Genomic DNA, 24271 nt, shown 5'->3' with positions numbered 1-24271 from the left:
GATAAGAAAGCTAAGGCAAGAAAGGAACAGATTAAGTTATTTGCCCAAGGTCATACAAGTGATAGATGGGAAAGCCAGAGCTGAAACCAGGCTGGTCTGTTCCACCAAGCCCTGGTGTTTTAATAACCTCCTCACTTTCGGCCCAAAGAAAAGAGCTCATGAATGCCCCACACCCTCAAGCGGGCTCGATTTGGCTGGTCTGCTTTCTGGCACTTCTCCAAGGCAGTTAGCTTTCAGCTGGCCTACTTTGGGTAAGAAGAAAGTGGGCTTAGGGCACAGAGCACCAAGGCTTTGTGTGACATCACAGCTAGGCCACCTTTGGGACAAAAATGCAAACCACGTTCTTGGCTAGGAAGTCAGAGAACCCAGTTGTGGGGCGAAGGTTCTCTCCTCACCACCGGCAGTCCCTGAGTAAGGGCCTTGAGAAGGTTGGTAAGAGTGAGGCAGGGGCCGGGCCTCCGGTCCCTCACACCTCTTTCTAGATGCCAAAGTCAGCTCCCCATAGCCCTTCCCTTCTCTCCAAACACTCCCTGGGATGGAAGCAAGTAGAGGCTTCAGGGATCAAACACAGGTCCTACAAATGCCTTCCATTGCATTCTCACCCTTCCTTGTTCACCCAACTCAAGCCACGTTAGCTGTCTCTCTGTTCTTCCAACTTGCCAGGCTCGTTCCTACCTCAGGGCCTTTGCAGATGCTGTTCTCACTTCCAGGCACCTTATTTTTTTCAACTCGTTGCGTGGCTGGCTCCTTTTCATCCTTCAAGTCTCAGATCAAATGTTACCTCCTCAGACGAACCCTTAATGATCCCACTCCCGAAGGTACCCTCCCACCACCACACACAGCCCAGTATCCTGCATTTTTTCACAGCACTACCAATCACTTCTGATATATACTCTTTCTAGCCTGTCTGGTCTCCCCATCCCCCAGACCTTATACTCTGGGAGGGCAAACATCGGGTCTGTCTTGTCCCCTGTGTGCTTGGAGCTTACGACAGTGCTTGGCACAGAGCAGAAGCTTTATAAATATTTGTTGAAAACATACATAAATCTTTATTTCTAGTCAAGTTAATAAAATGACAATTATCTTCTTGAGGGTTCACCAGGATGATATGCTCTAGTTTGCTAGAGTTGTCCACATGAGAGATTTGTAGAGTACCAGACCAGCCATATTCCAACACAGCCTAAAGCACAATAGTAACAACCATAACAATTACAACAATATAGTAATGCAGCTAGCATTTAATGCACACTTACTATGTGCCAGGAACTGTATAAGGTGCTTTACTAGTTCAAAACTCATTAACAAGCCCGTGACACAAGGTGTGATAAAAAAAATATGGTGAATGTTTAAATTTTAAAATATTGATTACAGTAAAAGACACATTGCCATTAATCCCCCTCAAAATATTCCCCCTTGCTTCGAACACACTTATCTCATCATTCTTGCCACTTTCTGAAGCAGTTCTGGGAGTCCTCTTTCATGAGTGTCTTTAGTTGTGTTGTCATGGCTGCCTCAGTGTCTAGAGTCGATCCAAACGTTTACCTTTCACGGTCATTTTGACTTTGGGGAGGAGCCAGAAGTCGCACCGTGCCAGTTCTGGTGAATAAGGTGGATGAGGACACACCATAATGTTTTTATTGGACAGAAATTGCCGTACCAACAGCAACGTGTGACACGGAGCCTTTCCACTGTGATCACAAAATACGGTGACTGCTGCTGCCGAGTGCCATCTGACAGAAAGGCAGGATCTTCAATACGGGAAGCGGTGCGTCGAGCCTTAGTAACTGTGTGTGATCAGTTTCAACTTGTTGGGTGGTCAGTCCAGTGGGAGCTATGGTTGAGAGAAGGTGTGTTTTAAAGTGTGCCACAAATCATCCTCTATCATAACATTCCGTGTCACACATCACTCTGGTATACGGCAATTTCTGTCAAATAAAAACATTACGCTGTATCCTCATCCACCTTATTCACTGGATCTGGCACTGGGAGACTTCTGGTTCTTCCCCAAAGTCAATATGATTCAGGACATCGAGGCAGCCATGACAGTGCAACTAAAGACACTCAGGAAAGAGGACTTCCAGAACCGCTTCAAAAAGTGGCAAGAACGATGGGATAACTGCATTCGAAACGAGGGGGGAGTATTTTGAGGGGGATTAATGGTAATGTGTCTTTTACTGTAATAAATTTTTTTATTTAAACATTCACCGTATTGTTCGATCACACCTCATACAGCAGCTTGTTCTTTTCTTCATTTTGCAGAGACGAACACCGAGGCCTGGAAAGGATATGTCACTTGTCCAAGGTCACACTTTAGTAAGGATCCGATGCAGTGCAAGGCCCCTGCCCACTGCCCTGCCCCACACTGCACAGGGCTTATGGCAGTGCTTCCTGAGACTGCACCAACAGGGCCTATCTGGGAAACTGACTTCCTGTTGTTCTCAGGAGAGTCAGCCGGGCTGTGTCTTTCTCCCAACTTCTCCCACAAAGCACACACAGTTCCTCACAACTCCAAAAATTCTAATTCTAACCATAGCTGTACTAAACAAGCTTATTGATCAGGGTTGGTTTTACAATTCCACATCAGTGCCGAGGGGCCATTTTTGACTAGAATCATAGGCTGAACTTCGTATCCCCCTGGAATTGGGCTTGTCTCTCCCCATACTTGAAGCAAAGACTCAATTACTCATCACAGTCAAAACGACCACATGACACCTAAGAGCAATAACCGACTCTTACACTTGTACCTATGTGCCAGACACTTTACAATTCCAACTCATTTAATTAATGAATTAAAGAATTAATTAATGAATTTAAGAATTAATAAATTAGACTTCATTAAAATAAAACACTGCTCTGTGAAAGACAATGTCAAGAGAATGAGAAAAACAACTCACAGACTGGGAGAAAATACTTGCAAAAGACACATCTGATAATGGAATATTATCTAAAATATACAAATAACTCTTAAAACTCAACATGAAGAAAACAATCCAATTTAAAATAGACACCCCATCGAAGAAGATATACAGATGGCAAACAGGCATATGCTCCACATCACCAGAGGGAAATGCGAATTAAAACAACAATGAGATGCCACTTCACACCTATAAGAATGCCCCAAATCCAGAGCACTGACAGCACCAAATGCTTCCGAGGATGTGGAGGAACAGGAACTCTCATTCACTGCCGGTGGGAATGCAAAATGCTACCACCACTTTAGAAGAGTGTGGCAACTTCTTACAAATCTAAACACACTCTTACCACACGATCCAGCAAACACGCTCCTTGGTATTTACCCAAAGGAGTTGAATACCTGTGTTCACACAAAAACCTGTAGACAAATGTTTAGAGCAGCTTTATTATAATTGCCAGAATCTGGAAGCAACCAAGATGTCATTCAGTAGGTGAATGGCTGAACTGCGGTCCATACAGACATTGGAAAGAAATGAGCTATCGAGTCATGAAAAGACATGGAGGAAACTTAAATGCGTAATACTAAGTGAAAGAAGCAAATCTAAAACAACTACTGCATATTGTATCATTCGACCTTCTTGAAAAGATATAACTATGGAGACAGGAAAAAGATCAGTGGTTGTCAGGGATTAGGAGGGGAGGGAAGAAGGAATAGGTGGAGAACACAGGATTTTCAGTACAGTGAAACTACTATGTATAATACTACAATGATGGATACACGTCGTTATACGTTTGTCCAAACGCATAGATTGTGCAACACCAAGAGTGAACCCTAATGTAAACTATGAACTCTGGATAATAACGTGTTAATGTCGGCTCATCAACTGTAATAAGTGTACCATTCTGGTAGGAAATGTTGGTAAGGGGAAAATATGCCTGAGTGCGATATATGGAAAATCTCTGTACCTTCCTCTCAACTTTGTTATGAACCTAAAACTGCTCTACAAAAGTTGTGTTTTTTGTTTTTTTTTTAAAAGCACGCTAACAAAATAAGCCATCAACGAAAAGGCTCGTGTTATTCTGAGACAAATATTCATAATTTTAAAAAATTGAACATTATGTAAAATAAGGGGATTTTGGGGTTAAATTTAGACTTCAGTTTTTGCCCCCCACATCTGTAATGGGTCTAACATAGATCTTCCTCATGGGGCCCCTGAGAGGGCAAAATGAGTTAACCCAAGGACTGCAGTACCCAGCACATGGTGAGTGCTCAATAAATGTCACCTATTACAGGAAAACCTTCTTTCATTGTACTTCACTTTATTGCATTTCACAGATATCATGTTTTTCACAAATTGAAGGCAAGACCTTCCACCAGCAAGATTACAAACTCGCTTTATTGAGGTGGTCTGAAATGAAACCCCCAATATATCCGAGGTCTGTCTGCTTATCTCCAGCACCCTGGACAGCACCTGTCACACAGTAGGCACTCCCTGGTCCCAGGGGATCCAGCCACCTGCAGAGAGACACCCAGCCTGAGAAAGGAGATGAACTGGAAGGCCTCTGGGAATCAGTTGTCCCGTCCACTAGGCAATGAAACAAGCAGGTAAACAGAGCAGCCTGAAGAAACCGGTTCTGCAACCTTTCTCTGGCTGCTCTAGGCCTACTCCCCGAGCTGCCTCTCCACTTTGATCTAGGAGGTTTAATCATTTCCCTGATTAGAGAGATACAACTCAAGAGACTTTAGGACTGTGTTCCTCACGAGGTTCCTTCCAGCACTTCAGGTTGAGGGCCAGCTGTTTCACCACACTCCATGGATCACTTTCCGTAAATCGACCACAACGGAGACATGTGTAAAATGCTGGGAGGAGAGCCCCTTTGTGATGGCTCCATTGGTAAATGGGGTCTGTGTGCTTGCAATAGTTACTGAGCAAGCCTGGGATCACGATACTGGTGTTCCACCGGGAGAGACAATTAGGAAAATGCTTGATTTCGCAGCCTTTCTTGCATTAAGAACGGTCATGTAACTTTATATGGCCAGTGACATGAAGGAGAACCTGTGGGGATTATCATTCCTGACAAAACAGACAACGTTTTGCTCCGGGTATCTGCAGGAAGGTGTCCTTTGGAAGAGGTTAAGTGTCACTGCTAATGAAGGGTACTGCTCTCCTGAAATGGTGGTGGCACTGCCATCCCTGACACTGAGTTCCCAAGTCTACTGTGCAGACCTCCTTACGGAAAGGAGGCTGTGCCGTAAGACGAAACTCATAGCCGGCACCCCCTGATGTCACTACCTGCTGTGCTTTCAGGTGCAATAGAAACGTTAACTCCTTTCCTCCTCAGCACAGGGCCACGAGGCAGGTATTATCACCTCCAGTTACAGATGAGAGAAATCAAGTACAGAGAGGTGAGGTAACCTGCCCAACATAGGAAGTGGCAGAGGGGATATTAGAACCCAGTTAACCAGGCTCCCTAATCAAAACTCTTCATCGTGAGCTACACCAACAAAGTATGAGCCCAGGTCAGATCTATAAAAATAACCGAAGCCATCACTACCATGCACTGAGCACTTACTATGTGGCAACCTTGGAACTAAGTACAGTGTGTGAGTGAGTGAGTGAGTGAGTGAGTGAGAGAGAGAGAGAGAGAGAGAGAGAGAGAGAGAGATACCTTCCAAATACCCACTGTAGTCAGCACTGTGACTGTGTCCATTGAAAAGATAAGAGGTGATGGGACCTGCCTTGCGTCACAAGATTGACAAGGACCATGGAGGCTAGAGGTACAGGCCTGCAAACCCCTAGACAGCAGATCATAACTCTTGGAAACAGCTCGCAGGAGAAATTTTCTTTCATTATTAACCACAGTCAATTACCTGCTGTCAAGGACATTCTTGGCCTTTCCTTGGCCACATGTGATAAAGGCCACGTGTACTTGGCCAGAAAAGCAGGGCATGGAAGGAAACAGAGCAGAACCCTGCACCCAGGTGCTGCTGGAATCAAGGCCATGGTCCCACCCTTGACGCCCAGGCCTTGCTGTGGCCTCACAGGCCTTGCTCTGGAGGAAGCCCTGCTCCCCAGGACCTCAACACATGCTGTTCCCCTGCCCAGGAAGCTCTTCCTTATGCTCCCCTGCCCAGGTACACACTTTTCTCTTTCCTCTATTTAACTCCTACCCAGCCACTCAGCTGGATAAAGACAGATCTCCACGATGTGATGTTAAGGGAAAAAGAATAAAAAAGCAAAGTGCAGGACAGGGTGTGGAGCTATATAAGAAAGGAAGATAAAAATAGATATTCATATTTACATAACGAAACCGTAGAAGGGTATGCCAGAAACTAATACAAATCATTACTTAAGAATATGCCAGAAACTAATACAAATGATTACTTAAGGGGTGGAAGAACAAAATGGGCCAGGAAATGGGTAGGAGAGGAGACACTTCTCGGTGTGTATGTCTACACACACACACACACACACACACACACACAGAGGCACGCACACACACACACAGGCACACACACAGGCACACACAGAATTGACTTTTGAAGCATATAAATCCATGACCCACTTTTTAAAAGTGTCACAAATAAAAACACAAATAAAATAAATAAAAACAAAGCAGGGGTAATGGGCAAAGGGTCAGAAAAGGCCTGTGATCTCAGACCTGAATACATCCACCTGTGGGACTGTGGGATGATGTCCAACTCCCCCACTGGCCTGTGGATGCCTGAGGGCAGGCCTAGACCTGCTCTGGCTGCCAGCCAGGGGCCTGCCATGCAGCTGGTCCCCGAGAAATGCTTACAGTGAGAGTGAGTGTATGCACCAAGCAAGCCACCTCCAGCCACACACCTGGGCTTGGCCCACAGCTTGCAGCAGGCTCCATTTCCATGAAATACATTAATGGGTGATGGGGGAGGCAACACGATCACCGGTACGAGAAAAGGACTCTAAGTCACGGTGCTGACGGGAGGTGTGTAATGCAGGGATCAACAAACTTTTTCTGTAAAGGGCCAGACAGTAAACATTTTCAGTTTTGGGGCCACATGGTCTGACTGCTCAGTTCCGCTGTTACAGTGTGAAAGCAGCCACAGACAATACGGAAATGGGTGAGCATGGCTGTGCTCACGTAACTTTCTTCATGGACACGAAAATTCCAAGTTCACATAATTTTACATGCCGTGAAGTACTACTTTAATTTTTTTCAACCATTAAAAAAACGTAAAAACAATTCTTCGCCCCTGGGCCAAACAAAAACAGGTAGCAGGCTAAATATGGCCTGCAGTCTGCCCCCCTTGGTGTAGAGTATGGCTACCATGTTTATGTATTTGTTGTATATGCACAGAGAATTTCTAAAAGGAGACAGGTCACAGTGGCTGCTTCTGTGGAGAGTTCAGGGATGGGAGAGAAGTTGACTTCTTTATTTTTAAATAATGTACCATGTGCAAATCAATAAAATATTGTTTTAAAGTTAGTACTAAAGAGAGAAAGGAGGCTGGGTATGGAGTTAAAAGCCCAAGCTCTGGAGTAAGAGATCATGGCCAGAATCCCAACTGTCTTCTCTTCTGCCCTTGCTGTGCATCCAACAGGCAAGTTGTTCTACTTCTCTGAGCCTTGCTCAGAGATAATATTAGTATTGGCTTCATGAACTGATGTAAGGATTCCATGGCTTAATTCTTTTGTGCAGTGTCAGGCACCTGGAAAAGAGTTGGCTATTGTTATCTTTCTTATTAAGAGTCTTTCATGGGAAAAAGCCCTTCTCTGAAGAAAAACCTGAAACATAACTGTGGCTATGAAATGCCCCTTGAGAGCCCGCCCAGTCCCATGGCGAGTCATCCAACTGTCCACATAACAGATGCCTTGTGACGTGAGGAAGCTCATTCGTATTAGCAACAACCACATTCCACAGAGATGCGTCCTGGAGCCACGTTTGCACATCCGGCTCAACGGAGAAGGCAGCCAGCTCCCCAACTCTGGGTCTGTCCCCGACTGGCACACTGGAGGGCCATGCACCCAAGAGATCTTTCAGCGGCCATTTATTAAACACCTACTGTGTGCAAGGACATGCAGTAGACACCTCACCCTGGAGGCCTCAGGTGTAAAACATGAGCTTCTTTTTAAATAACTGGTGGGACCAGAGAGTAGATGCTTTGGTTGTATGTTCCCATAAACCTCTTGCATTTCTCTGTGTGTTTATTCATTCAACAAATATATACTGATCTCCTAAGGGTCAGGCTTTATTCTAGGTACTGATCCTAATGGGGACCCTCATTCCCCAGCTATTTCCTTCTGGACTGGAAGACCTGTCAGAAAGGGATCTGGGGATTCATTGTCTCTTCTGTGTCCTCTGCTCAGCACAAGCCATGGCACAAAGCAAACAAATAACCAATAGTTATTGGGTCAAATTACTGAGCATGGAGGTCATCTGAAATCTGGGCCTGCCTGGTGTCCCTGCCCCAACTTCTAGTGACAGCAGCCCACTTTTCTTGGGGATAATCATTCCTCCCAAATGCCTCCTAGCTGTGTGTGTGTGTGTGTGTGTGTGTGCACGCACGCGCGCGTGCCCCCAACGGGGGGTGGGGGGATGGGGTTTGCCAATCACAAGAGCCTGCCCACCCACATGCTCCAAGCTAGGCCAATCAGCTGCTCTATCTCAGGAATCTGAATTTCAAGCTGCTGATAAAAATGATAATGGTAATAATAGCAGTGAAATAAAAACAGCTGCTAATATTTATCTAGCCACATAGTCTGTACAAGGCACTGTTCTAAATGTCTCAAGTATCAACCTATCGAATCCTCACGGCAACCCTCCTGCTCTTATCTCCCGTCTCACAGCTGAAACACTGAGGCACAGAAAGGTTGGGAAACTTCTGAATAAGTAGTGAGGTCGGGATTCATGCCCAGGCGGCCAGCTACAGAATCAGAGCTCTTCACTGCTACCTTCCACTGCCTCCTCCACCCCAAAGACAGCAGGGCCCTAAAGATGTGAACACCTGCCCCGAGACATCCCAGAGCTGCCTGACGGCAGTTTTACTTTTGCTGCTGATGGCCCATGCTGGTGCCTGTTGCTTGCAACCCAAGAACCCTGATTGATAAACCAGGACTACTTACTTGGTTTCACAAGTTGAGCCAGACGAGCCGGCTGTGCTTCCAACTGCTACAGGGCAGGAGCGGCTTATAAACATTTTAGGAGGCAGAGTCAGTGGTCAGAGCACTTAGGGGCATCTTTCCCTCTGAAGAAGGCAACCCCACAGGAGACGAGAGAGAGCAGGTGGGAGAGCTAAGGAGATACATTAGGGAACGGCCACCCAGGGGGGCTACTGCTGGCACTCTGGGTAGTACACCAACCCTCTCCACATTAGAACATTGACTATCCTTGGCTCCTGGGCCCCAAACTCCTATAGTGCTGCCGCCCCTTCACTGTGAGACCAAACCACCTCACACGTTTCTGAATGCCTGCTGGAGGTGGTCTCCGGCGGGTAGGGGGTGGGGATGGTATCCAGTGGCTGCACCCCTGACTCCCACACACCAAGTCCCCATGTCTGGCAGCCCTGTCAAACACTTTATTCCTAACTTACATTCTGGCCTTAGGCTGGGTTCTTTGATTTTCTATTAGCTGCTTTAAGTCCCACAACATTCAAGTTTTACTTACTTATTAACACCCATAGAGCCCTTGCTACACACCAGGAACTATTCTAAACGGCTTACATATAGTATTAGATTGGTACGAAAGTAATTGCAGTTTAAAAGGCTAAAAATAATCGCAAAAACCGCAATTATTTTTGCATCAACCTAATAATTCATTTAATTCTCACAGCCACCGATGCAGTGGGCACCGTGACTAATGTCACTCCCATCTTACAGATGAGGAAACTGTGCCCGGACAGACTGCGTAACTTGCCAGTAGGCGGGGGAACCTTGATTTGAGGTAGTCTCCTCAGAGTCCAGTGGAATCAGGGTTATGACCAGTATCTAGGACTTTCCTCGTGGCTCTGGAGGTGGTCTGCTTCCCCTCTGCCCACAAGCTGCCCTCTCGCCAGCCGCAATTCAGCGTTAGGCCTCAGCATAACCATACACCGCCTCAGGAAGCCCTCCTCGTCGCGCAGCCTCCAGCCCTACATTCCACAGGTTAACGTGCTTTCCAAGCTCCCTGTATTTTTCCTCTGCAGCATTTATCACAGTGGCAATTGGTGCTTGTGAAGGTATTTGTTAAGTATCTGAGTCTCTCACCTTCCCTCCAGACTGTCAATTCCATGAGGGCAGGAATTGCTGCATGATGTGTCTGTGTGTCTGGTGGCCCAGATCTCACCTGTTGGGTATTGTAAATATTTGCCAAGTAACAAATGAACTACCTTTAAAAAATTCATGTTTAAAACTAGGACAGCAAAACACTGACTCCTAAAAATGAAACCAGGGTGAAGGGCTGGCCTAGAATCGAGGGGCACTAAGAGATCAGCAGAGTCACCTGAGAATTTAAATGGTGGAGCTGAGGAAGGGGGAATGTACCACTGGGTGACAGAACAGAGGGAGGGAAGTCTGTGATGGCATAATCATGGAAACGCAAAAGTCAGCATGAAAAATAAATACTAGGGAAACAAAATCATGAAAGTAAACACCAACTCCTCTGCCCAGAATTTCTACTCCTGCATTTCACCTTACACTCGGATAGTAAGGTTAATAATTAAGAGCACAGGCCCAGAACCAGATCTTCTGTTTAAATCTTGGGCAGGTCAATGAAACCTTGTGCATCAGGAAAATGGGGACACCGCTCCTAAGATTGTTGTAAAATAACTTTACTCACGAACACAGCCAGGCACACAGCAAGCGCTCAGTAAAGACTAGCTGTTAGTCTTATAATCATCAGCATCATTGATCTTCACCCCCCACCCCCACAACCAAGACAATGGGGAGGTCACTCTGCCAGTGAGTGGGCCATACATGTCCTGCAATTTCTACTCCTGACGCCTAAACTGCCCTCTCTCTGTTGTTGTCCTTGGATTTCAAGCCAACAAAACAGTTCCTTGTCAGCCTTGAGTAATCTATGGTGAGTTCTGACACTTAGAATCAATCGTTCCAAAATAACATCAATATCTAGTCCATATGAGATGCCAACCACGTATCTCACAACACACAAAAAAGGTACAAAGAGGGGGCATAAAATTGTACAAGGAGGTTTCTCTCACACATCTTCAATGATGCACCTGACCCCGTCACCATCCCTGCCCCCTCAATCCCTGCCCCCCCCCCAACCGTAATATGGACAAGTAATTTTAACAGAACAGATGTCCAGCATTCCACTTCATGAGCATTTGCTCTGGTGTGAATGTGAGATGGGAGTTGAGCATATGCTATTCCCTCAGGCAGGCTCAGTTCTTCACCACGGTGCAGCTCACCACTCTGAGCAGAATTCTAGCATTCCAAGACACATTTTTCATACAACATGGCCTCTAAAGGCAAACCAAATCCTTTGGCAGGTGTTTATCAGAAAAGGAAGAACACATGTTCTGAACCTGGGGGGGAACTGATTGTACAGGGTGTAATGTAATACTGACTTCTTCTTGTCCCCTCATGCCTATTCTCCCTTTTCCTTTAATAATTGAACTCCTACATTTTAGCCAGGTACATGGCCAATGTGAATGAAGACTACATTTCCCAGACTCCTTTGCAGCCAGATGTCGTCAAGTGACTAAGTTCAGACCAATGGAATGGGAATGGGAGAGGTGTGTACTACCTCTGGGTCACCCCTTTGAAATTTATAGAATTCGGGAGCTTGATTAATTGGGGGGGGTGACCTCTTTATTTTCACTGACTTCTGACATTCAACATTTCCTTAAATTATGAAAGTAGGAAAACCACAGTAGTTTTTACAACACCTATGAATTAATTTCTTACCAACAGAAATCCCAGGTTTGCTTTTTTAAAATCACATTATAATTCTTACAAACATCTCAAAATAGTACTCATGCCCTTTAGTACTTTGAAATTATGTAGTTATTAGGCCTGTCACTGGATTTTGCCATATTGTATCACAAATTTGTTATCTTAATATTTCAGAAACTAGATTTCAACAGAATTGGTTTACTTTGTAATCCCATATGTTTTATTAATTTTAAAACATGATTGTGAGAAGTAGATGTCAAAGAGTCCATGGCACACAAATGTTAAGAACCTGTGCTTTGTTCTTCAAAAAGTTAAACAAAGTTACCACATGACCCAGCAATTCTACTCTTTGGTATATCTCTAAGAAAACTGGAAAATATGTTTACACAAAAACTTGAACACAAATCTTCATAGCAGTATCATTCATAATAATCAAAAAGTGAAAACAAATAACCCAAGATCCATCAACGATGGATAAATAAAAAGCCATACAACGTAATATTGTTCAGCTATAGAAAGGGATGAAGCGCCACCCACACTACCACGCGGATGACCCTTGATGACAGTGCACTAAGAGAAAGAGGCCAGACACAAAAGGCCACATATTGCACTATTCAGTTCACATGAAACGTCCAGAAGAGGCAAATCCATAGACAAAAAGTAGATTTGTGACTGCCAGGGGCTGGGGGAGGGAGGAATGGGGAGTGACTGAATTCAGGGTTTCTTTTTGGGGTGATGACAGTGTTCTACAATTAGACTGTGGTGATGGCTGCACAACCTTATGAATACACTAAAAACCACTGAATTGTACATTTGCAACGGGTAAATTTTATGGTATGTGAATTCTTTCAAAAAAAACCCCTCCTGGCTTAAGAGGAAGGGAGGTGCCCGCTTCTCTCACATCCTCCCTTCCCATGGGGTAGAACGCACACATGGTGATGGCGGGGAGTCATTCTGGACCACGCAGATGAGGGCAACATCCCAGGAATGGGAGACAACAAAATGGCAGGAGGCTGGGTCCCCAACACTTGTCAGCCCTGGGCTGCTCATTCTCAAACTGCTTCGTGAGAGAGAAATCAACCACTCTCATCTACACCACTGCTATTCTGGGTCTGTTACAGCAGCCAAACCTGTATTCGGCTCATACGCGACATCCTCTTAAAAGAAGGTGAAAAGTGATCTGACTCTATAGCTTTTGTTTTACCTGACGATGGACGAAGCTAGCTCTTTCATGAGATGCACCCCCAGATCTTTAGTGCCCCCCTCTTCTGCAGGAGACGAGGGTTCAGACATGTGGCGATCATGCCAGTTTGGTGACCTCTGCACTTTGCACTGAAAGGCTGACTGTGGCTTTAGGAGAGAAGAGTGACCCAGAAAAAGGCTTCCAACTGCAGGCTCCTTGAGGGACAGCAGATTCAGAACAGTGTCAGCAGCGAGGGACAGCTCCTTGGAGGTACTCGAATAACCAAGTGTGAACACTTGGCCTTAGCCTCCCACTCCTTGGCCTCCTTAGGTACAAGATGACTAACAGGCTAATTAAAACGTGTTAATCTCCGTACTCTAGTTAATGTTATGAAGTTTTTATTATTAGGAGATGTATCATCTCAACTGGGCCCACGACTCCAAAAGGAAGGTCACTTTGGCAGCACTAATACCAACGGGCCCATAAAAATATGGCTGAAGCATGTATTTCATTTAATCTACTAGTTAAACTTTCACTTTGAAATTTCACTTGCAGGCTTTTAAAAACTTCCGGCCAGTCATTGTTCCCTGCTCTAGTTCAATGACAGGATACCCATAATTTTAAATGAGTAAACCACTCGACTTCTACCACATTGATTTAATGAAGGTTTTTTGTGTGTGTGTGTGTGTTTTTGTTGTTTTTTTTTTGAGCACGTAGTATGTACTTGGGATGCAATGGGAGGAAAACAATAACAGGTCTGGGCTTGATCTCCTGGGACTTACAGCCCAGTGGGAAAGACAGACATTAAACACGTCAAGGCAACCATAACATGTAATTAAATATTATGATAACTGCTCTGAAGGTTTGCCAGGAAAGAATAACAGGGGGCCAAGTTTAGATTCAGGAGGGTCCAAGAAGGCCTCTTAGAAGACTTGATATTTAAGCTGGGATCTGAGGGATGAGAAGTAGAGGGAACACATTTCACGCACAGGGAAGAGCACATACAAAGGCTCTGAGGTAGGAAAAAAGCTTGGCTTGTTTGAGAAACGAAATGAGAGGCTGCCTGGTGCACAGTAAATGAGGCTGGCAGGGACTGCTCCATGGGGCCCCTTGTAGGCCAGGGTAAGGATTTTGAACGTTATTTTTAAATACAGCAGTATATTAGTAGATAACTTATTTGTTCCTCACAAAGCACCTTAATTTCATTCTGGGCCCAAACAGCCCCCACTATCAGGCCATGAGATGTCTACGGAGCTCCAGCCTGGACCCACGCCGAACTGCCCTTCCGCTGGTCACAGTGATGGTAATACTGACGCATATGACCTGGCTCGCAGTGAACTTCAGAACTTTTGTAGAGGTTCCCCCCGACACAAAAAGGGCTCTCTTCCTCTTCTTCCACTGGACTTGAGCCTCGTAATTTGAGGCTACAGTTGTTGCAATCATAACTATCAGAACAACCAATTTGAGGTGGGAACTGTGATAAATATACGTTTGGTCTTTGTCCTGGGTTGCTGACACAGACTTCTAAAACCCTTGGAATTTCCTGAATGACAAAAGTGACAGGAGAGTCTTGTGTTGTTCGTAACAAGCCCCTTTCAACTGTACCAGAGTTGATGCTAATAAGGTGACTCTTGGTGGAAAGGTTCCTTGATAGCTTCAGGGTGAGGGCTGGTCACTAGACAGACCAAGGCAAGAATAAGGGGTTGGATCTGTCAGCGCACCCTGGACCTTCAGGAGGGAGAGGGGCTGGAGATCGAGTTAATCATCAGTCAATGATTTAATCAATCATGTCCGCACAATGAAACCTCACAAACCCCTAAACAGCAGGTTTGAAGAGCTACCAGGTTGATGAACACACAGAGGTGCTGGGAGTGTGGTCATGGAAACTCTGTGCCTTTCCCCGTACCTCGCTTCCATTTGGCTGACCCTGAGTTGTATCCTTTATATTAAACCACTTACATTTGTAAGTGAAGTGTTTTCCTGACTTCTGTGAGGTATTCTAGCAAATTATCAAAACTGAGGAGGGGCACACTGAGACCCTCAATTTATAGTCAGTTGATCAGAAGTACAGGTGGCAACCTGGGACTTGCAGCTGTTGTCTGAAGTGGGGGGCAATCGTGGGGATCTGAGCCCTTAACCTGTGGGGCCTTTGCTAACTCCAGGTAGTGTCAGACACCCGGTTAGTGTCCAGAGAGTTGCAGAATTGGTTGGTTGGTATGAGGGAAAAAACCCACACATTTGTTTTCAGAAGTGTTATGAGTAAAAACAGCTCAGCAGAACCAACTGAGAGGTCAAGGAGAAAAATTCAGCATTGGTAATAACATTATTTGAGCTCTGGATCTAGCTGCATCTAAAGCAGATTACCCCAGACTTCAATTATGTTAAGCCAATAATTTCTCAATTTTCTTACGCCACTTTGGGTTGGGTTTTCTGTTACTTGCAACCCAAATTTCTGGACCACTAGAAATGGGAAACCACTGAAGGTTTTACATATGTGCTATAACATGACTTCCTATTTTTGGAGAACAGAATGAAGGAGGCAAGAGTAGAGGCAGTGGGCCAAAGAGAAGGCAACTGCAATGGTCCCAGTGAGAGATGGGTCAGCAGAGTCCATTAACAAGACTAACTTTTTTTTTTTAAGACTAACATTTACTGAGCACTTACTATGTGACAGGAACTGAGCTGAGTGCTTTACTTTTATGAATTAATAACCTAGTAACAACCTTAGTGTGGGGTTGTATTATCAATGCTATTTTTTTTCAGTTATGGATTCAGTTATGTCCCCCCAAAGTTTATGTGATGTCCTAACATTCAGTACCTCAGACTGTGAGCTCATTTGGAGATAGAGTTGGTGAAGATGAAATTAGTAAAGTTAGAATGAGGTAATACTACAATAGGGTGGACCCCTAATGCAAATATGACTGGTATATTTACAAGAAAAGGAAATTTGGGTGCAGACATGCAAACAGGGAGAACGTCATGTGAAGACGAAGGCAGAGATGACGCAGTAGAAGAGAAAGAACACCAGCAAAGCATCCAAAGCTGGGAGCGAGGCCTGGCACAGATTCTCCTCAGGGCCCTCAGAAGACGTCAACCCTGCCTACATCCTTGTCTCAGACTCCTGGCCTCCAGAACTGTGGGACAATAAGCTTCTGATGTTTAAGCCGCCTAGTTTGTGAAACTGTTAGGGAGGCCCTAGAAAACTAATGTTGTGAAGAGGAAACTGAGGTCCAGAGTGGGTGTGGTCACCCTGCGTGGGCGTATCTGTAACCACTATTCTGTTCCTCTGGTCTTGTAGGAACTGCTCCCCGCTACTGCGGGGTCTAGAAAAGTCCTGGTCTCCATCTGCAGGACTGACATCTGCCCTCCTCTGCCCCAATGCCTGGGCAGGTGAAGAGAACAAAAGAGAACAGCTACAGAGGTGCAGCCCTGCGGCAGCCCTGAAGTGGGACAATCCTGGACGGTCTTCCGAGCAAAAGAAAACAGTGGAGGAGGGTGGAGGCGGGTCAAAATCATCTCCCCACTCCAGACAGCTGGCACTCCACGAACCAGCCTCTCCCTTCCACCGCAGACTGGAGAATAGAGCGGGCCCCATATGGGCGATGCGGAGGGAGGCTCTGGCAGGAATTGTCCAGAAGACACAGAAACAGTCCTGGATCCCAGATCAGGAGTCCATGACCCACAACTCCAAGCTGGTCCAATGACACTCCTCCAGCCCCTACGAACCATGGACCCATCGCTCTCCACATGTGGAGGAAAGGGAGCTCTGTCCAAACCTGTCCTTGCCATCATGAGCAAGTCTCTGCAAAGCCTCTCTCACCGAACCTGAGCAAGGTGGCACAGGTGACTGGCAGAGGCCCACAGCCACTGGGGCAAGCTGGGAAAGGCAGAGCGAGCCAGCTCCCTGCCATGCTGATTCCTCCTGCTAGGGAACATTTCTTCAAACACACATCAGTGTTTCTGGACCAAGGCTGCAGTGGGCAGCATTAAAATCCAAGTGGAATTGAAAACCAATTAGCACTTATTTCAGGAAAAACAGTGAGCCATGGATCACACAGCAGGGGTGGGGGTGGGGGGGACTCTGTCTGTCTAGACCAAATGGTACTAACAGAGGGGGTGGAGAACTAGCCCAGCACACACCGGGCCATGTGAAAATCAGGCGTCAAATCACAGCTTGCTGCTTGTAATGTACACATTTCCCCAAAGTGCTCAAACACAAAGATCAGAAATTCAGCAGGTGCTTGCCAGGCGGGCAGAAGGTGGCAACGTCCAGATATACTGAAGGCCTAGTCGAAGGCTGGACCCCTCACATGACCCGTGAAGAGATCGGGCCGATTACAAAAGGAATGAAATGGCATTTGATGCCACCCGACACATTTGATGACACTGACATCAGAACACTTTCTAAATATAATTAGGGATTCAGAAATGGGGAACTGCGGGGTGGGTAGAAGACATTCTGCTGCTGTTTCCCTCAACTTTTCATGGCTAAAGTTATGAAGGAAATATGAATCCAGATGTTTAAAACCATAACCATTAGAAATTTAAGAACTGACAAAAATCACAATCCCCGTGGCAGAAACTCTCTCTCTTCCCTTACCCCCTTTTAGGAAAGTAATAAAGTTAGCCTAAACTAGGAATAGAGAGAATCTGAATAACACAAACCAGCAACTTAATTTTCAAGGTTTATATAAAATTCTTTTTTACTAGAAAACAGATGAGATTCAGTCTTATAAAATATCCATTGAAAAAAAATAACCATTGAATGTTCATAAAAACAAATCATGTGTTACAAAAAGAAAAGAAAAAAATCTCAAATTCTCCCCAAAATAATCTTTCCTATCACAATACTCTGACTCTAACACATTTAAACTAGAAATGAAGAACAATTTTGGAAAAGGATAAAGAGAAACCTAATTCAATGGTTCTCAACCTCAGCTGCACGTCACAATTACCTGGGGAGTTTAATATATCCTGATGTCCAGACCTCACACCCAGAGAGTCTGATTTCATTGGACCGGGCATCTTATTTTTCAAAGTTCCCCAAGTCTATCTGATGATATTAAGGAATTACTATTAATTGTTTTAGCTGTAACAATTGTACTACGGTTACATTTTTAAAAAGAGACCTCCTGTTAGAACTACGAGTATACAATGAAATATTTATGGGAAAAATGGTATGAAGTGTAATATTTGCTTCAAAATAATGGGCAGGGGGCAGACGAAGTCAGAACATAAACGAGACAAGATTTGTCCTTATAGATAATATATGCTCTACTTCTGTATGTTCGGAATTTGTTCATAATCTAAAGTAAAATGTGAAAAACAGTAACCCCCCAAAAATAAAAACAATTTTTAAATGACACCAATGGATCACAACGTGCAGCCAGGGTTACATATTTGGAATTTGTAAATACTTCTGAGTATGTCTTAAACTAAACAAAAAATCAAAACTCAAAATTGACAACCAGACCTCTGGAATGGAGAAACGAGAAGCCCAGAAAATTCTTTCTCCCAACAATCAGCAATAAACCTCATATGCAATGCAGTATGCAAGCTCCAGAGAGACTAGAGAGGGTCCTAGCTATCCACACATCCCTGACTGAACAAGATGTCTCAAGAGTGCGCAAAGAAGACACCAGATGGCCAGGCAGAAAGCAACAGCTGGGGAAGACTGATAAACTGCTTGAACTTTGAAAATATTCCTAACCCACACACAGATCCAATGGCGAAAGGTAGAAGCCTTATTGGCTCAAATTTTTAGCACAACCTCTGATCAAGCATCAGCTAACCACTAAAACCATACCGAACCGAGGGCAACCCCTAGTCACTTACACTTAAAATTAAGACAAGAGTTTGTCTTAATGTTCTTTTAAAGAAAAGAACAGAGGCATCGGTCTCCATACGAGACTCCAAAGAATTGGCCCAGTCAAGTCATTAAACAAATAAACAATACAAAACAAAACAACTTAAAGCAACAACAAACAATGGCCTGAATGAGGGAGGGATCAGAATCCAGAGATGCTACAATATATGATCTAGAATGTGCAGTTTTCAACAACAACAAACTGTGACACACGAAGAAAGAGTCAAGTGTGAAAAGAAATACTACAGAAAGTCCTGTAGGCGGAAAGGGCCTTTGGTATTGATGATTCCTTATGTCACCATATGGTAGCAACCATTGATGAGAAGAAATAAAGAACAGCAGAAAAGGTACATACACAGGTAAATATAAGAGACTCGTGAATTTTTTTCTCTTCTTCTCTTGATTTAAAAGATGTAAGAAGTCATAAAACAATTATAAAACTGTACTACAGTTTGTAACATATAAAAATATACTAGGCAATTATAACAAGAGGGAGAAGGAAATGGAGCTATAGTAGTTTCTATATTTAACTTGACCTAAGTTTTAGTGTTAATCTGAAGTAGATGGTGATAAATTAAGATACATATTGTAAACCCTGAAGACCCACTAAATTAATAACAAGAAAGTTTTTAAAAACTCAAAGAAATTAAAATGAAACATTAGAAAACATGCAATTATCAGAAAGAAAGCTATAAAGGAAGAACAGAGGGAAAAAGACACAAGACATAGAGAAAACATAGCAAAATGGCAGATGTTAATCCAAACATACCAACAATCACATCAAACATAAATGGATTAAATTTATTCTCATAAAGTATAAAATGTAATGGTTTTTACTATATTCACAAAGTTGTACAACCATTTAACCACAACCTAAGCTTAGAAAATTTTTATCAACCCAAAAGTAAATTGACAAAAGCAATCCCTTTCCATTCTCCCTCATGCAACCCCTGCCCTAGGCAAACAATCTACTTTTTGTCTATAGAGTTGCAGTAAGCAAATCTGAACATTTTATATAAATGGAATCATACAATACGTGATCATATGTGGCTAGTTTCTTTCATTTAGCATGCTTACAAGGTTCATTCACGTTGCAGTATCTATCAGTACTTCATTCCTTTCTACTGCAGAATAATATCCTGCTGTGTGTATATAACTGCATTTGCTTATCCATTCATTCATTCATCGATGAGCATCTGCGTTTTTTCCACTTTGGGGCTATTAAGGATAGTGCTCTATGAACCTCTGTGTGCAAAGTTATTGTGTGGACATGTTTGTATCTCTCTTGGGTATACACTTCGGAGTGGAATTGTTGGGTCATATGGTAACTCTGTGTAACTTTTGAGGAAGTGCCAAACTGTTTTCCAAAGTGGCTACACCATTTTACACTCCTACCAGCCATGTATGAGGGTTCCAATTTCCCCATTTCCTTGTCAACACTTGTTATTGTCCACCTTTTTAGTTATAGCCATCCTAGTTAGTGTGAAGTGGAATCTCACTGTGGTTTTGATTAGCATTACCCTAATGACTAATGACATTGAGCACATTTTCATATGCTTATAGGCCATTTGTATATATTTTTTAGAGAAACATGCATCCAAATACTTAGTCTATTTGTAAATTGGGTTATTTTCATAATGTCAAGTTATAAGAGTTCTTTGTAAATTCCTGATACACATCCCTTATGAGACATATTATTTGCAAATAGCATCTCCCATTCTAGAGACTGTCCTGTTACATTCTTGATGGTGTCTTTTGAACTGCATAACTTTTTATTTTGATGAAGTCAAAAATATTCTGACGAAGTCTTCTGTTGCTTATGCTTTTTGTGTCATATCTAAAAAACCACTATCTAACCAAAGGTTACAAAGATATACTCGGTTTTCTTCTAAGAGTTTTATAGTTTTAGCTCTTACACTTAGGTCTATGATCTCCTTTAAGTTACTTTTTATATATGGCACGAGGTCAGGGTCCAAATTCATTCTCTTCCATGTAGATATCCATGTGTCCCATCTGTAGTATTTCTGGAACTGCTTGTGAGATTTAAACTATTTCAAAGTAAAAAGGCAAAAAAATTTTAAGTATTGAAATCATACAAAGTATGTTATTCCATCACAATGGAATTAAACTAAAAACAACAACAGAAAGAAATTCGGTAAACCTCCAAATATTTGGATTAAACAAGATACTTTTAAATGACTCATGACTCAAAGAAGAAATCACAAGGGAAATTACAAAATATTTTGAACTGAATGAAACAAAAAAAAAATATATCAACATTTATAGGACATAGTTAAAAGCAGCATTTAAAGGAAATTTATAGCTTTAAATGCCTACATTAGAAAAGAAATATTTCAAATCAATTAACTTAAGCTTTCACTTGAAGAATCTATAAATAGGAGAGCAAACTAAACTCAAAGCAAGAAAAAAATATTAAAGGACCGAGCAGAAGTTAATGAAATTAAAAACTCACAAGAGACTAAAAGTCAATTAAACTAAATGTTGGTTCTTGTTGAAAAATTCAATGAAATGAACGAATCTTTAACCAAAGAAAAAAGAGAAGATGAAAATAATGAAAAATATCCTGACCTTAAAGAAATTAAAAGAGGTATGAGGAAATACTATGAACTACTTTTATGCCAACAAATTAGTCAACTTAGATTTAATGGACAAATTCCTAGGATACAAATTACCAAAACTGACTTGAAAAGAAATAGAGATTCTGAACAGACCTAGGAAGAAATTGAATTAGTAATTTAAAATCTTCCCACAAAGAAAGGTCCAGCCCCACGTGGCTTCATTGATGAATGCTATAAAATCCTTAAAGAAATAACATCAATCCTTCACAAATCTTTAAAAACGTAGGAGGAGGGGATATTTCCTAACTCATGTTATGAAGTCAGTATTAACCAGACACCAAAGCCAGATAAAGATATCATAAGAAAAAAAACTACATACCAATATCACTCATGAACACAGACACAAAAATACTCAATAAGTATGAGCAACCAAATCTAGCAGTATAACCAAGAGGGATTTATCCCCAGAATATAAGGCTGGTTTAACATCTGTAAATCAGTAATACACCATGTTAACAAAATAAAAAATGAAGAAGTACATGATAATCTCAATACACAGAGCAAAAGCATCCAACACCCATTTGTTAAAAACAAACAAACACCTCTTAACAAACTAGGAATAGACGGAAACTTCTTCAACTAATAAAAGGCATCTATTAAAAAACCTACATCTAACATGATAGTTAGGGGAAGGACTAAAGGCTTTCCCTCTAAGATTGGGAACATGGCAAAAGTGTCCACTGTCACCATTCCTATTCAGCGTTGTACCACAGGTTCTCACTAATCAGTAAGGGGCGGGGAACTCTTTAAATTAAAGGCAGTCAGCTCTTCCCATAAGCGGCCTGAGGTGACTTCTGAAAATGGTTCGCTATTCACTTGACCCAGAGAACCCCACAAAATCATGCAAATTGAGAGGTTCAAATATTCATGTTCACTTTAAGAACACTCGTGAGACTGCCCAGGCCATCAAGGGTATGCATATCTGAAAAGCCACCAAGCATCTAAAGGATGTCACGTCACAAAAGCAGTGTGTGCCATTCTGTTGTTACAATGGCCGAGTTGGTAACAGGTGTGCCCAGGCCAAACAGTGGGTTTGGACATAGAGTCAGTGGCCCAAAAAGAGTGCAAAATTTTTACTGCTTAAAAATGCAGAGAGCAATGCTGAACTTAAGGGTTTAGATGTAAAATCTCTGGTCACTGAGCACAGCCAGGTGAGCAAAGCTCCCAAGATGCTGCGCGGAGCTTACAGAGCTCGTGGGCTGACTAACCCATACATGTGCTCTCCCTGCCACATGGAGATGATCTAACTGAAAAAGAACAAGTTGTTCCTAAACCGGAAGAGGAGGTTGGAGAAGAAAAAGCTCTCCCAGAAGAAACTGAAAAAATGAAACCTTATGGCCCGGGAATAAATTCAGCATCAAATAAATGCTAATAAAAGTGAAAAAGAAAAATTAAAGGCAGTCAGATTGGGAAGGAAAAAATAAAACTATTCGTATTTGCAGATAACATGACCTTGTATATAGTAAATTTTAAGGAATACTTACATGTTATTGCACACATACACATACAACTAGAACTATAAATGAGTTCTGCAAGGTCATAGAATACAAAAATTTATACAAAAATCAATCATATCCTATCAATGACACCAAAAATGAAATTAAGAAAACAATTTCATTCATAATAGCATTAAAAAGAACAAAAGAATATCTAATAAATGGAGAAGCCATGTTCATAGACTGGAAGACTACTGTGAATATGGCGATTCTTACCAAACTGACATGTAACCAACACAAGCTCTACCCAACCCCAGTAGGCTTTTGTGCAGAAATTTACAAGATGATCCCAAAACAAAAGGAAATGCAAAGGACCCATAACAGCCAAAACAACTTGGAAAAGAAAAACAGAATAAGGACTTATGCTTCTGGATTTCTATACTAATTATAAAACTACAATAATGAAGACGGTGTGGTACTAGCAATAGGACAGACATTTAGATCAATGGATCAGAACTAAGAATCCAAAAATACACCCTTACATTAACAGTCAACCAAAGTGCTAACAGTCAATGGAGTAAGATGGTGTTTTTTTCAACAAATAGTGCTGGGACATTTGCATAGTCACATGCTAAAGATCAATTTAGAACTTTACCTCTCACATAATGCACAAAAATCATGTCAAAATGATTATAGACTTATAGGTAAGAGCTAAAAGTATGAATCTTCTAGGAAAAAAACCTTTCTGGATTAGGCAAAAAATTCTTAGACATGACAGCAAAAGTAGGATCCATAAAAGAACAAATTGATAAACTGAATTTCACCAAAATGGAAAACTTTTGTACTTCAAAAGGGGAAATGAAAAGATAAGTCACAAACTAGGAAAAATATTTGCAAATTATATATCTGATGAGTGACTGTTATCTAGACATATAAGGAACTCATACAACTCAATAAGAGGACAAAATTAAGAAACGAGCAAAACATTCAGAGACATTTCACCAAAAATATACAAATGGCCAATAAACACATTAAAAAAATGATCAATAGCATTAATCATTAGGGAAATACGAGTCAAAACCACAATGAAATATCACTGCACACACACTCAGATGGTATAAGGAGTGTTGGTGAGGATATGGAAAACTGGACCCCTCAGTACATTGCTAGTGACACTGTAAAACGGTGCAGTCGCTTTGGAAATCAATTTGGCAGTTTCTCCAAAAATTAGTTACCCGATGACCCAGAAATTCCACCCCTAAGTAGAAATGAAAACATATATCCATTAAGACTTCTAGGGGCGGCCAGATGTCTCAGAGTTGGTTAAAGCGTGAGCTCTGAACAACAGGGTTGCCAGT

General features: G+C 42.6%; 1 protein-coding gene and 1 pseudogene across 7 annotated transcripts in view; one reads left to right on the top strand and one right to left on the bottom strand.

Moving 5' to 3' along the window:
• Nucleotides 1-24271, bottom strand: part of SIPA1L3 (signal induced proliferation associated 1 like 3) — a 270995-nt gene that overhangs the window by 162013 nt on the left and 84711 nt on the right. The gene's annotated exons all lie outside the window — the stretch shown is intronic.
• On the top strand, nucleotides 22278-22826 carry LOC308490172 (large ribosomal subunit protein uL22-like; annotated as a pseudogene). Its single transcript has one exon. The product of its transcript is annotated as a large ribosomal subunit protein uL22-like (transcript).

The sequence above is a fragment of the Rhinolophus hipposideros genome (genome assembly GCF_964194185.1).
Source record: "Rhinolophus hipposideros genome assembly, chromosome: 21".
In the NCBI taxonomy this organism is placed as follows: Eukaryota; Metazoa; Chordata; class Mammalia; order Chiroptera; family Rhinolophidae; genus Rhinolophus; species Rhinolophus hipposideros.
This window is presented reverse-complemented; position numbering and strand designations above follow the sequence as displayed.